The following is a 12,761-nucleotide window of genomic DNA, read 5'->3' as shown; positions in this document are numbered from 1 at the left end:
TTACCCTGTTTCTATATTACAGGAAAGTCATACTAGTTCTTATTCATTTTTTCCCCTTTGAAAATAAAGCAAATACAGTACAGCTTAATAAAGTAACATGAAAATATTAATAGCATTTCTTGCAAAAAATCAGATACTGTTGGCTTAGGTATATTCACATATCACATGTATCAAAAGGAAAGAACCACATCTAGGAGTTCAGTATTTCTTCCTAATTTCTTTTCAGAACTGGGAAAAAAACGTACTAAAAACAACTAGCCTTAGGTAGACACCTGTTTGAAATATGTTTTAATGCTCTTTCTCCCTTTAAATTGCAGGACTAGAAGACTAACAGTCAAACATAACTATATAATGACATATGATAAATGTGTAAATCAAACGGGACAAAACCAGCTCTAAAACTGTGTAGAATTCTTATCTGGAAAATGCAATGACAAAGTACTTAGAAAGGGACCCAAAGTGCTCTAGTATTATCAGTGCCATCACAGGAAAGCTAAGCCTTACTATGACAACAGCTAGCTAGCACGAGAATTCTGCTTTCCCCCAACACTAACGCATCTGAGAGGGGAAACTGATTGCAGATGATAGAGGAAGTGAAGGGCATAAATTTAGTCATATGCCTAAATCTTTGACAGATTGAGGCCAAGAAAGATTATATTGAGACCATCAGTTCCTTTCCTTTTCTCCCCACCCACCTCCCAGTGCAGGCTCCTTTCAATTATGCCTTCTGTGACACTTAAACAAAACCTGTTGATTTAATAAAAAGCCCGGTTCCCCTGCACAGAGTTGAAGCTCATCTCCCCTTCACTTTCATCAAGGATGAGAAAGATGGAGAAAGGCACTCCTGTCTAAGCGGGAGTTTAGCTTTGGCAGTCTGAACAGCCCTCAGGAGGCATGTTCTTTCACTTCACTGATGACAAATAGGGCATAGATAGATCTCCTGGCCCAAGTGCCAAGCTGAATGTCCAGGAAAGGAGGTATGAACGCTACCTGGAAAAAGCTGTCTGGACTAGAACATAACAACAATAGCCAAGACTAGGGAATAACAGTCAGAAGAGTACACAGGTGTATCCTGGTCTTACCAGCCTGCCCATCCCTGCGGCCAGACTTTGTCGTGGCCCAAGTGGTTTCTACAGTTATTCTCTGGCAGTGCTGAGATGTGGTTAGAGATTGTGGTTGCCGTCTTTCATCCCAACTGAAAAAAAGCATGCAGCAGTCACAAAACAGCAAGAACCTTTTCCTTCTAAAGCTTTTCCTGCCGATACCTCTGTTTCTCTGTGTCCAACTAGACAATCACAACTTAATTTGCAGGTGCATTTACTCTCCACAACTTTAACTGATCCCTGGCAGAGCTGTTGGTTGCCCATCTTTGGTAGGAAACAAAAACCTTCAGTGCCTTAGTTCAGACATTTCAAATAAACTCCACAAATTAGTAAACATTTAGAATCTAGTCCTTGATTATTGCTTAGGATTACAAGCCAGTGAAGATAAAGTAGGTGTTAAGAGGTGAATCATCTCTTTTCCATGCCATAAGTTCTATTCTGCAGAGAGTTTGTAAAAAAGGAAAAGCCAGGTAATTGATTCAAACTATTAGGTATGTAAAAAAGCTAAAAATCTCATTTCAAATACACTGTCCTTTGCTCCCATCCAGTCTACCTTGTACCTAAGTATTTGGCTCAGTGTACTGCTGCTTATCTTTAACTATCAAACTTAAATATACAAAATGTAATTGAAAAACAGGCAAGTTAACAACCCAGAGATTGAGAATTACTGTTCATCATCATAAAAATGATTGTAACAAGTGACAGAGCATTTGGTAGAGAGAACTTGGTAGAGAAAAGCCTTTGTTCCTGACTGCTCCCCCACAGACAATTACCCTCATGTATGTAAACTACTGGTTTTGCTCGGCTGAATGTCTTCACTTTTTTTCCAACTCAGCATTTTTATATGGACCTTCATAATGCCATCAGGAGGGAAGTAACAGCTTCAAAACAAGCACTTTGAAAGACAGTAACAGAATGGCTGACAATTACAAAAGACTCGCTCTTCCTTATTCAGCACTACCACATCTGAAGAGGAGGAGAAACTGGTTCTCCTATCAGTACTCAGCTGCATGGAGGTTTTTCACTTGCGTTGGTCTGTATTCCCAGAGTTTAAATGCTGACACGAAATTCCCATGGATATTAATGATTATGAATCAGATAAGAACAGGTGTTATTGATTAATTGTAATTTAGTGGGAAATAACCACTTCTCAATTTTTAGTGATGAATAAAATTTTATTAGCAAGCGGCGAGTGAGCAAAACAGTGCTGGGTGTGCCGGGAGTCTCTGCTCTACCAAGACACACACCTTACAGGACAGCACTGAGTCCCTTTATAGTGTAGGCTTCATCCATATTCATGATGGGCGTACCCTGAGGGGTCTGCAAAGTTGTAAACAAGTTTCCCGGGCTTTTCTCCTGTTTTTGCGGGCTTTTCTCAGGTTTCCGTCACAGAAGGGGGGATGACTCAGCACAAGTGTTTTTGTAGTGGCTTGGAGATGGGGGCCATTTTAGCTCCCTTCTAACAACTGATTTTAACAATAGAAACTATATACATATATCTTATTTCTTATTTACATAAGAGAATTACAAAACTGTTCTGCCACAACATCCTGACTACAACTTCTTTTTCCCCTTGAGATTTGAATAACAAATACCATATATGTTTTATTACAACAGGGAACCAGACTTTCTATGTCTGTATGTGGAAGAGGGAAAAAAAGCATCTCTCTGAACTATTCTAGCTAGACATACATACCTCCAAACCAGACAAAACTGGCTTACTCCTCTAACCCAGGAGGGAACACACAGTGTCCATCAGAGGCTAGAAAGGTCACAGAGCTTCTATTTTCCTTCTTCCAAACTAGTCCACTGATGGGAATCGGTGCAAAACAGAAACACACCACACCTTTGGTTTTGCTCCTCAATCACCTTCAGTAGCAGGGAAGTGTATGTCTGAAAGAGCATTTAAGCACAGAGTTAAGTCCAAACACCACAACTAATCTAGAGTTAAGACTTTAGTACTTGAACAACATGACTTTGCTTTCTGATAGATAAAACAAACATTTGCTTAGGTTTTTGATGCTGAACAACATTTAATATGTCCTTGTGAAATTAAGCTGAAACCACAGACAATAAAACTCAAATGCTAATCTTTTTAAAAATACCTTTTTTATCCATGTTTGCAAAGAATCAGAGTCTTGTGTAGGAAGGGGCTGTGCTATAAATGACAAATGTGTTCCTAAAGGCTCCAATTACCTAGTAACAAAGAAGGGAAATAACCAAACATTATGCTAACATTGGGTTGGTTTGCCATAGTTACATCCTCTGATGTTTCTGTGACTGGTGACCTTTCAGAATAAATACTACAGGGAATAGTCTGTTCTGTGAAATGCATTTCATTTTGTTCAAGAGGCCAATTTAGTGCTTTCAGGTTTTCACAAGGTCAATACAATCTATGTACACACAAAAAAAGAAAAACAGAACTACACAGACTTCTGTCTTTTCATTAGATACACTGTGAAAAAAACCCAAAACAATAGAAAGGAACTTCCAGGATCTCTCCCACACAGAAGGCAATTTGCATTTCACTGCAGGAACTTTAGTGTCACCAAAATCTTTGTTTTCTTGCAATAAAACATAACTAATACACACACTTGGTCTAATGGGAATTTAAGACTCAAAGAGACCATCTGGGTCATTGAAACAAGTTCTTTGAATCAATGATTAACCTGAAAGGGTCTAAGAAACATATATGCCAAGTACCACAGAGCATAGATGATGTTCTATTATCTCACAACGTATGACTGAACACCTTGGGACCAAAGCATTATTTTGACACACATAAAGTCCTAATTATACACATTTATCATTCTTTTTAACCCAGAATGGTAAAACAGACTCCTTGATCTCATGAACACTGCTAATCAAATTTGCTGTATTTATCCTTAATTTTGACAGAGAAGTCAGATAAAGAAGCCTCGGAGTTACTTTGGTGCCAGACATTTCACACACGGGAAAAGAAAACAAAAGCATTGTGTAACTCCTGTACAACAGGAGACAGAGATACCTTTTTTGTTTACAAAACCTCTGTATATCCACTGAAAACAGAACTGATAGTGCTAAGACATCAACCCCTCATACTTTTTGTCTGACTGCTCTATATGTGGCAAGCACCAACTGATTTGCGTTTCCTCCCTTTATAAAATTTACTTAAAATACCAAAGGAGACATCTATCTTAATTTCATTTCCTCTTAGAAGGAAAAAAAAAAAAAAAAAAAAAAAGAAAGAAAAAAAGAAAGAGAACAAGCACACAAACCAGACAGGAAGGTACAGCTACCCCTGCTGCAGTGGTTATGAGGCATCAGTGGTCATGGATTGCAAGTGAGAAAATCCCCACAAATTACATGACATGATCTAGTCTCCATTCACAAGCACAGCTGCAATCTAGCATAAGCTGGAATTGATACGCCTGACCTAAAATCCTAAACCAAGAAAAGCTGCCTGATTTATGACCTCCTTATTATTGCCAGTTTTCAGTCCTTAGATCCTCCCAGAACATATAAACTAAACAACGCACACATAAACCAAGTAATTTTTAGCATGGATTAATTCCCATATTTTGAAGCAAATGCAAACAGCACTGGATAGACACATCATGACTGTTTTCATAGGAGTAGCAAAAACTACCTAATCAATTAAAACATTAAAAAATATATATATATATGAATTTCCTGCAGAGAGAAATAGGCTGGAACCCTACTTTCACTGAATGAGAAAGTCTGTGGTTAAAACATAAAAAAAATATTCTCTGCCCCTATTAAATTTGATTGTAAGCAGACTGATTTCAGTCACAGCACAGACTGGCATAAGGAAAAAGGAAGAAGACATAGTTCTACATTTAAATACTTTGCACTAATGTAGTGCTCTGTACCCAGAGGTCTTCAGACACTTCATAAAGTGTGAATAACTGCTCTTCTCATCTCCCATTTAAAGAAACAAAAGCAACAATGCTAAAACAAAAAGTAGTGAGAGAGCTGAGAAAGGACTTGCAGACAGGTCTCACCTCCAAACCGAAACATGTATTTGGATCAGTTTGACCCAAAATGAAAATTAAAATATCCATGCCCCCCAACTGGAAAATTCAGTTGCAGTATTCCAGAGTCATTCTCCGATTTTTAACTCATTTGCCTAGGCAGGATCAGTGCTGACATGGAAATATGAAAGACTTCTGTTTGAAAAAATCAGAATATCCTGATTTTCTTAAAAGGAATTCCCATTTTTCTCAGCCAGTCACAGATTCAGGAAACACCTTCAGTTCCTGAGAAGTTGTATTCTCAGCAAAATTGGCTATTAATTTAGCAGTGCTTTGCGTTGGCCGATTAGCAGTCAAACCTACATTTCATCAGACAGAACATGCTGTCTTCTATTTGATATGGCAGAGCCCTGGAAAGACTCCTCCTTCATGCTGTTTATTGAAAACAGGATCCATTTAGGTATAAAAACCAAACAAACAAGCAAAAAAAACCTCTTGCAGTTTCAGCAAGTTAACTCATCAGTATTGGCTTCTGTGATAGATAGTAAACTATTTATTCATCAAATTCAGTTAAAACAATGGAGAAGTAAATCACCACCTGAGCTATGTAAAGCTAATATTGCTACATTGTATAAAACTAACCGACTAACAGCAAGCCTTAGCTTAACTAACATAATAAATCAAGGCTGTGTAGGGGGTAGGTAGAAGATATAGTGGTGCGTCCTTATCAGAGCTTTAACAGAGACATGTAGAGACAAGAGGCAAGCAGAGACATGTCAGAGAACTACAGAGGCTGCGCAGAACCTTGGGGTGAAAAGTTCAACGGCGAGGAAGAGGAGATACTTCATCTCTACGACCACTATTCAGGACTCTGCGACCACCGCCCAGAACTGTTGAAGTTTACTTCGCAGAGAAACCTCATTAAAATATGAAGCGGGGGTAGGCGGGGATAGATTATGAATATATATGAGAGTTTCATTAATATACATCACTTTGTAACACATAAGCAAGACGAAAAAACTTGGAAAGTGTGCGCCGTTGGTGGAGTTGAACTCCCCGGCCGCCCAGCGCTGTTTTGCTTGTTGCCGCTTGCTAAATAAACAATTGGAATTTTTATTGGCCCTGTCTCACATCAATTTGAGAATTTACCTATAACAGCTTCCTTTGTTGAAGCACCTTGAGCCTATTAGAAACATACACCTTCACTGACATCTTGCTGTTCTGCTTGGAAAATTCAGCAAAAAGCTACCTATTTATCTTTGCATGTACATCCACATAAGTTATGTCAGCTGGCTGTCACCAGTGTGACCAAAGTTCTAGGCACACAGGTTACTGACCTCAAAACACGCTGTTCGAAGTCCTTGTTTGACGTAATTTGTGTTATTCTCTACGTCAATAGCTATTTCATCTGTTGTCTACTATATTTACAACTGAACAAAATAAAGAGAATAGAAACTATTACTCAATGCAGTTTTCCTTAGACATTCTCCTGTCTCACTACAGGAATAATTTCAGCTATGCTAGCAAATATCCTACCTTTTAAGAATAAGGATGTATAGGTATCTGCAATGAACATGAATAATTTCTAATGTTATTAAAAACTCAAAACTTCCAATTTAAGAATCATAGTCGAGAAACATGAACACCTCACAAAAATGTGCCTGACTTTCCTCTTCATTACTTCAGCTGAAAATCATTCAGAACTACTACAATAAAATCATGCTCCATATTTTCACTGCACGATGAACATGCAATGTGGAGGTAGTATCTGACTTTTTTTAGGGAAGAGTGTACGTATAGCCAAATGAAACTGCGTTCCCAGCAACCAATAACACTGAACTTTGATATGAATTAATGATACAGAGGAAGGGCAGGAACAAAGGGAACTGGGGGGCAAAGGGGAAGATAAGCAACAGACTTGCCTAAAAAGAGGCCAGAAATCCCAAACTTGTGGTCTGTGTTCTCTTCCCATCAGAGGCAGGCATGGGCATTAGCTGTGGTTTCAACAGATCAGACCTGCATTGTGATATTCCCTTACAAACTGCAGCCAAGGAAGAGGGGCAGGGCAGGGAGAAAAAAAGAAAGAGAACAGAGACAGGGGGTTACAGCCAACAATACAATATATCCATCCCAAGCAAAGATGGCATGGATCTTCTATCATCCCCATGTCAATGTTCTCAATAATATTCATCAAACAATTTATTAAGAATTCTGAGGTGAAAAGTTTGTTCATAGGAATGTTCCTGTGATGAGGCTTTAATAAATCACAGTTCCTGTATGGAAAGAAATACATACCACATTAGACTTCCCTTGTCAAAGTTCACTGCTGAGATTCTTGGTGGCCACAGCTGCTTTAGACACCCAGTAGCTACTACAGCATTCACCTAAAACTGAAACCAAAACATCAGATAAGAAAAATTGGCATGTGTAACACATACTCAAGCAGCACTGTGGCATAATTTGCAGCGTATAGCTACATTTGTTATACCTGAAATCAAGCCTCATGTTTATTTGTAACAGCAATAGCCATCTGATTAAAAAAATAATAAAACTATAGCATCTATTTCTGAATCATTTGTCTTGGATAATTAATTTGCCAAGAGCATGAGTCACCCAGTTAGAAATGAGTTAGAAAATTACTCATTTCTAACTTTATACTAATATTATCCTTAAAATAAAAGGATTCCTCCCTTACCCCTAAATTGTTGCATGTTTTGTTTCTTTTCACAATGCCAAAATCTGCTTTATACAGAATTTTTGGATTGTTGGAATAATTATCTTAGGTTTATAACGCCATTCACCCAGAAAGATCTTACGGTGCTTTATAAATGTCTGTGTATTCTTCAGTGCACCCACATACATGATGCAGTACATGACAGTACTTGGCAACACTATACAAAAGCACCTGACTGGAACTGCAGTCAGATCCTATAATCTGTTGAAACAGCAAAGGGAAACTCAGATGCACAAAACTGAATTACTAACAACAGAATTTTGCTGTTTACAGCTCAGTTTTTGCAAAATGGGGTTTATTCTGACTACAGAGGGTCAGATCAGCCAGTGCTTGGTAACACTCATCATTTCAGTGGAAACCTTTCAATTTCTTCAGATTTCAGCTGTGAGCAAACTTTCAGTAAGGAAGCCTGGCCTGCTTCAAAACTCTTCTCATCCTTGGCTGCAGCATGTTGTGACAACATCAGGGCAGCATTAAATGGAGAACTTTATGCTGAACAACATTTGGAAATACTCTCTCTAACTCTGCAAGTCTGGATATGCCCAAAGGCTGCAATCCAGCCAGCCTCCTGCATATTTGACTCCTTGCTGAAGAATTGCCAAAGATGCAACTTCAGAAGCAATTTAGCCAATCTAAGACTGCCTAATAGATGAGAAGCAGCCCTGCTCTTTTGTCCCACCAGCATTTCTGCCTGCTCTTCTGCTGTCCCAGCACCTGTTTGGCCACATGGATCTACTTGCTGATTTGGCTGAAAATAATGGTATAAAAACATGTTTAAAAAACTAGCTGCTCATTAATCAACCCTTTGAGAAGCAACAGAGACTTCATGAGTTTTCATCATCTTTCATCTGCTGGTGCACTTTCAGGGAAGAAGACTGTGCTTCTCTTCAAGGACTGCAAAGAACACTGTAGTCCCATCGCATGGCACAAATACAGGCTCTTCTTTTCAGGAGTATGACTTCATTCTATGCAGGGCAGATGTCTAGTGTGTATTAAGCTCCCTGCCTTCTGTTTTTCCTACAGGATGGGCAATGGCCAGCCTGAAATACTACTAAAACATAAGCTTACAAAAGAAAAAAAAAGGAAGATGAGCTCAGACCAAAACAGGAAATGCCCTGGGCCATTTGTTATTGTCAAAGAGCCATTATTTTCAAGTCCTTTAAAGATGTGACTGGTTAAGAAATTTGTTTTCTAAATGTTAATTCCTTGCCCTTTTATCATGCTTTAGGATAACTGTGTTACCCAATATTAGACATTAAATTTAACATCTAAACTAAGCGGCTAGAAAGCAAGGTTCCTCCAGGGGGCAATTCAGGTTATGGTTATATTGCTTAGCTGTACCATGTAGCATAACTGGAAAGAACAAGAGTTTAACTTAGGCCTGAAACTATTCTGAGCATTTCTCACCACTGGCTCTACAGGAAGCCCAAGTTAAAACATCTGAAGGTCAGTGGCATGACTATCCCACTCCAGTCACATCTTCACTTAAGTTCAAGGAGAAGCCCTGAGTGCCCAAAACCATGATGACATTCCGAGGAATGGTACATAACATCAGAGAATGGCACTAGTTTCTGAGGTCAAGACAGACAGTTGACACTTGCCAAGGATAAAAGAAGCTCTGTCTTGGGTGTCAGAGCCAGAAAGATGAGTAATACTACACTGAAATACTGTAATGGCTGCACTGTAACATATCCTGCTCCTTGGATTTAGCCTATGTTACATGAGCAGTAAGCTTCTTACTCTTGAACCACATCTTTTTGAGGCACCTTATATTTTTGAGACACAGAAGTGTCCAGTCTTCTGGCTTCTACACAGAACTATATATATATATATATATATGTACACACCCCCCCCCCTTTAGTGGAGATCTTTCAGTTTCTTCAGCTATCAGATAAATATCTGATATTTATTTAGATATATCTTGGTATCTTGGCCAGTTTCCCCATTTCAGAATGGCATGACTCTAGATATGTATTGACTTCATGTTCCAATTTATTTATCTTGGTAAGCTTCTAGTAAGAGGACAGCAACAGTTGAGAATGTAACGAGCAACAGAATGCCTTTGGTAAAGTTTTCTGGGCTGTTCTGAGGGCTCTGGGACCATTAGACAGCTATTTACAGCCTCTGTTTTACATAACACTACAAAAGAAGAAACAGTATTCTCAAAAAAGTAATCCTAAGGATTAAAGCTTGAATTTCTTACACCATGAAGAATTTCCATAAGCAGCCTGGAACTGAAATAAAACTTCTGAAACCTCAGTTGAAATAAAATTCAAACATATGTTTCATTTCAGGAAAGTCAATCCTGAGATTTTTACCTTTAAATAATGGTTACCCATGTTGGTATTTACACAGCTCTGTGGATGATTGAAAAAGAATCAACAACACATGGAGAGAAATAGTTTTACTAGTAAGATTTGGAATTCATGCCCAGCCCTTAACCTGGAGGTTTCAAGCTAACATACTGTCTGCAAAAAAAAATAATTAACATCATGTATGGCAAAAAGTGCAAAACAGGCCTAGTCCCAGACTTAGAGATAAAAAGACATTATGCAAATATTTGCAGAACATAGGCACAGGTTTAGAAATTAAAAAAAAAAAAAAAGAAAAAGAAAAAAGGGGACATTTTAGGGAACCAAACAATATTTGGATACACAGTTCAAACACCCTTCATGAAATATAAGCAGCACATATAAAAAACATTTTCTGAAGTAGCCAGTGTTCCTGTACTGTATCTGTCCTTCTGCATTAACCATACCACTCTATTTTTATGTCCAAAGGATGTAACCTTGAAACCCATAGGAAAACTAAGATGGCTGTGTGAAAACAGCGGCAAAGCTCATACTGACTTCTCTAAGTACAGGATTCGATTTATTATTCCAGCTGTATAGCTATTTCTAACAGTATGTCCTGAGACATCAGTAGAATGTCGGCTAGGAGAGAAGAATATTACACACCTAGTTGATACCAACCGTCACTCTTTCTGCTTGTGCTTTCTATGGCAAGGTTTTCAGTTATGTGATTACCAGTAACTCAAAAATGCCTGGTTTACATGATTCAGCATGATCACAACCCAAAGTGAGACAGTGTACCGGCTCTGGCTGGGATGGAGTTAATTTTCTGGGGCACATCACAAATGCCCCAGAAACTATATTTAGCAACCAGTTCTACGGAAAAGCCATCTATGCAGACTTTTCTTAAAAATAAGACAGCACGCAATTTAAGAGCAGTCATCTTTTCTTGTATAAATACACTTTCACAAAAAAACCTTTGACCGTATATTTTTTAAACAATAGTTTTACTATTCACAACATGTATCTTAAATACCTGATAGCTAAGCTATTTGCTACATGACTATGAATCAGTCAGACAAAACAGACTGAATGTTTTGACATTTGACAACAAATTGCATCAGACATTGACACTGACAAACAAAATGAATCAAACAGACAAAACATTTACAGGACAAATACTTGTGTCACAATGTGAAAACAGTTCTTACCATTTTCTCCAACGGAGGCCACTTTTGCTGTTACATTGACTACTGTGATACTGTGTTGTTTGGCCTGATCAGCCAACTCCTGTCTAAATGCTTCAGCCCCTTTCAGCAATAAAGAAGTAAAATACTTAGCCATCACTGGTGGTCTTACAGCATCTGTGCCAGAGTTACAGAAAGACCGTAGAAAACGCAGAAGAAAAATAAAAGTTGGGTTTTTTTCCCCTCCAGTTAGTAAAGCTTCAGTTTCCTTTGGTAGTAAAACATATAAATATATATATACGCACATACATACACAAAATATTTCTCAATTATTATTCATCTTGAGAGTCTATTAAATTTTACTCCAGATTGGCAGTTTAAATGAGTAGGGTATGTCACAGAAACATTTAAGAAACATACTTTATCATCATTTATGCTGTGATGATGTTAAAAAGCTCCTGTGAGGTTAAGAATGCACTGTATTAGGCAAACATGAGTACAACTGCGCTAATGGAAGGCCCTAATGATCCTGCCTTGAAAAGCTTCCTAATCATAGTAACAAAAGATTTAAATGGATGGATGGATGGATGGATGGATGGATGGATGGATGGATGGATGGATGGATGTAAAAAATATACAGCACACTAATACTGAAAAAAACTGCATTACTAATTCCTCAAAATATCCAAGCCATTCACTTATTTTAGTTGCTAGAGCCAGTATAGAACACTATTACTGTGAGGCACTTGGTTACACACGCTTCTTTAAGAGCTGTTCGAATTAAAGTGACCTGAGAACCTAAGTACACTCATACACTTGGTAAGCGTAATGATCCAAGACACACAATTATGTTTTCAGGTACATTTTTAAGCCTGTTGATGAGAGATAGAAGTTTCTGATTTCAAAATGCTAGATCTGACCTTCAAAACAGTAATCATTTATATTACGTATTGCAGAGAATAATCGATTTTGAAACTATTTGGTTTAATTACAAGATTAAAAGGTTGGTTAAAGCTGAAATGATCTCTTTAGCTCATCAGAGAATTATGCAATAAATCAAAGGGTAGAATGAATAACCAGGGTGGAGGGAGAAACAGCAATAGCTTTTTTGTCTCAGTTGCACTCTTTCCAAGGACTAAGTCTTGAGTTATTCAAATTGAACAACATACATCTTAGTAAATATAGTTCAAATCTTCTCCTATGTAAAACAATACAGCTCCTGCTCAAGGAGTAATACTATGTTTGCCATGTACATGCTTTCAAATGAAGCTATGAAGATTTGAAAATTATATGCTGAGCACATGTAGCACATTTTTATAACACAAAACCCTGTCATGGGACCAGGTGGCCTCAATGCATCTATGAAAAGCACACATGCAGCAGTACCTAAACATGCCTTAACACAACCATGCCTCCAGCTGTGAGCTCCCTGTCTCTTCTCTTCTCAGTGAATGACTTTAAACGACCACAGG

The 12,761-nt window shown here is 38.1% G+C and overlaps 1 long non-coding RNA gene across 2 annotated transcripts; it reads right to left on the bottom strand.

Annotated features, from left to right (window-relative positions):
- Positions 1 to 1,161: 1,161 nt before the first annotated feature.
- Positions 1,162 to 11,482, bottom strand: LOC141938508 (uncharacterized). 2 transcript variants are annotated; one of them, XR_012627319.1, is made up of 5 exons: positions 11,314 to 11,482; positions 7,373 to 7,467; positions 7,000 to 7,118; positions 2,800 to 2,996; positions 1,162 to 1,195 (listed from the first exon to the last, which is right to left on the bottom strand). It is a non-coding gene; the product is annotated as an uncharacterized LOC141938508 (long non-coding RNA). The 2 variants fall into 2 exon arrangements; XR_012627318.1 differs by lacking the exon at positions 1,162 to 1,195 and having other exon boundaries at positions 2,370 to 2,996.
- Between the last annotated feature and the right edge of the window lie 1,279 nt (positions 11,483 to 12,761).

The sequence above is a fragment of the Strix uralensis genome, unplaced genomic scaffold, assembly GCF_047716275.1.
Source record: "Strix uralensis isolate ZFMK-TIS-50842 unplaced genomic scaffold, bStrUra1 scaffold_126, whole genome shotgun sequence".
In the NCBI taxonomy this organism is placed as follows: domain Eukaryota; kingdom Metazoa; phylum Chordata; class Aves; order Strigiformes; family Strigidae; genus Strix; species Strix uralensis.
The sequence above is the reverse complement of the archived record's forward strand: the minus strand, read 5'-3'. Positions and strand labels throughout refer to the sequence as shown.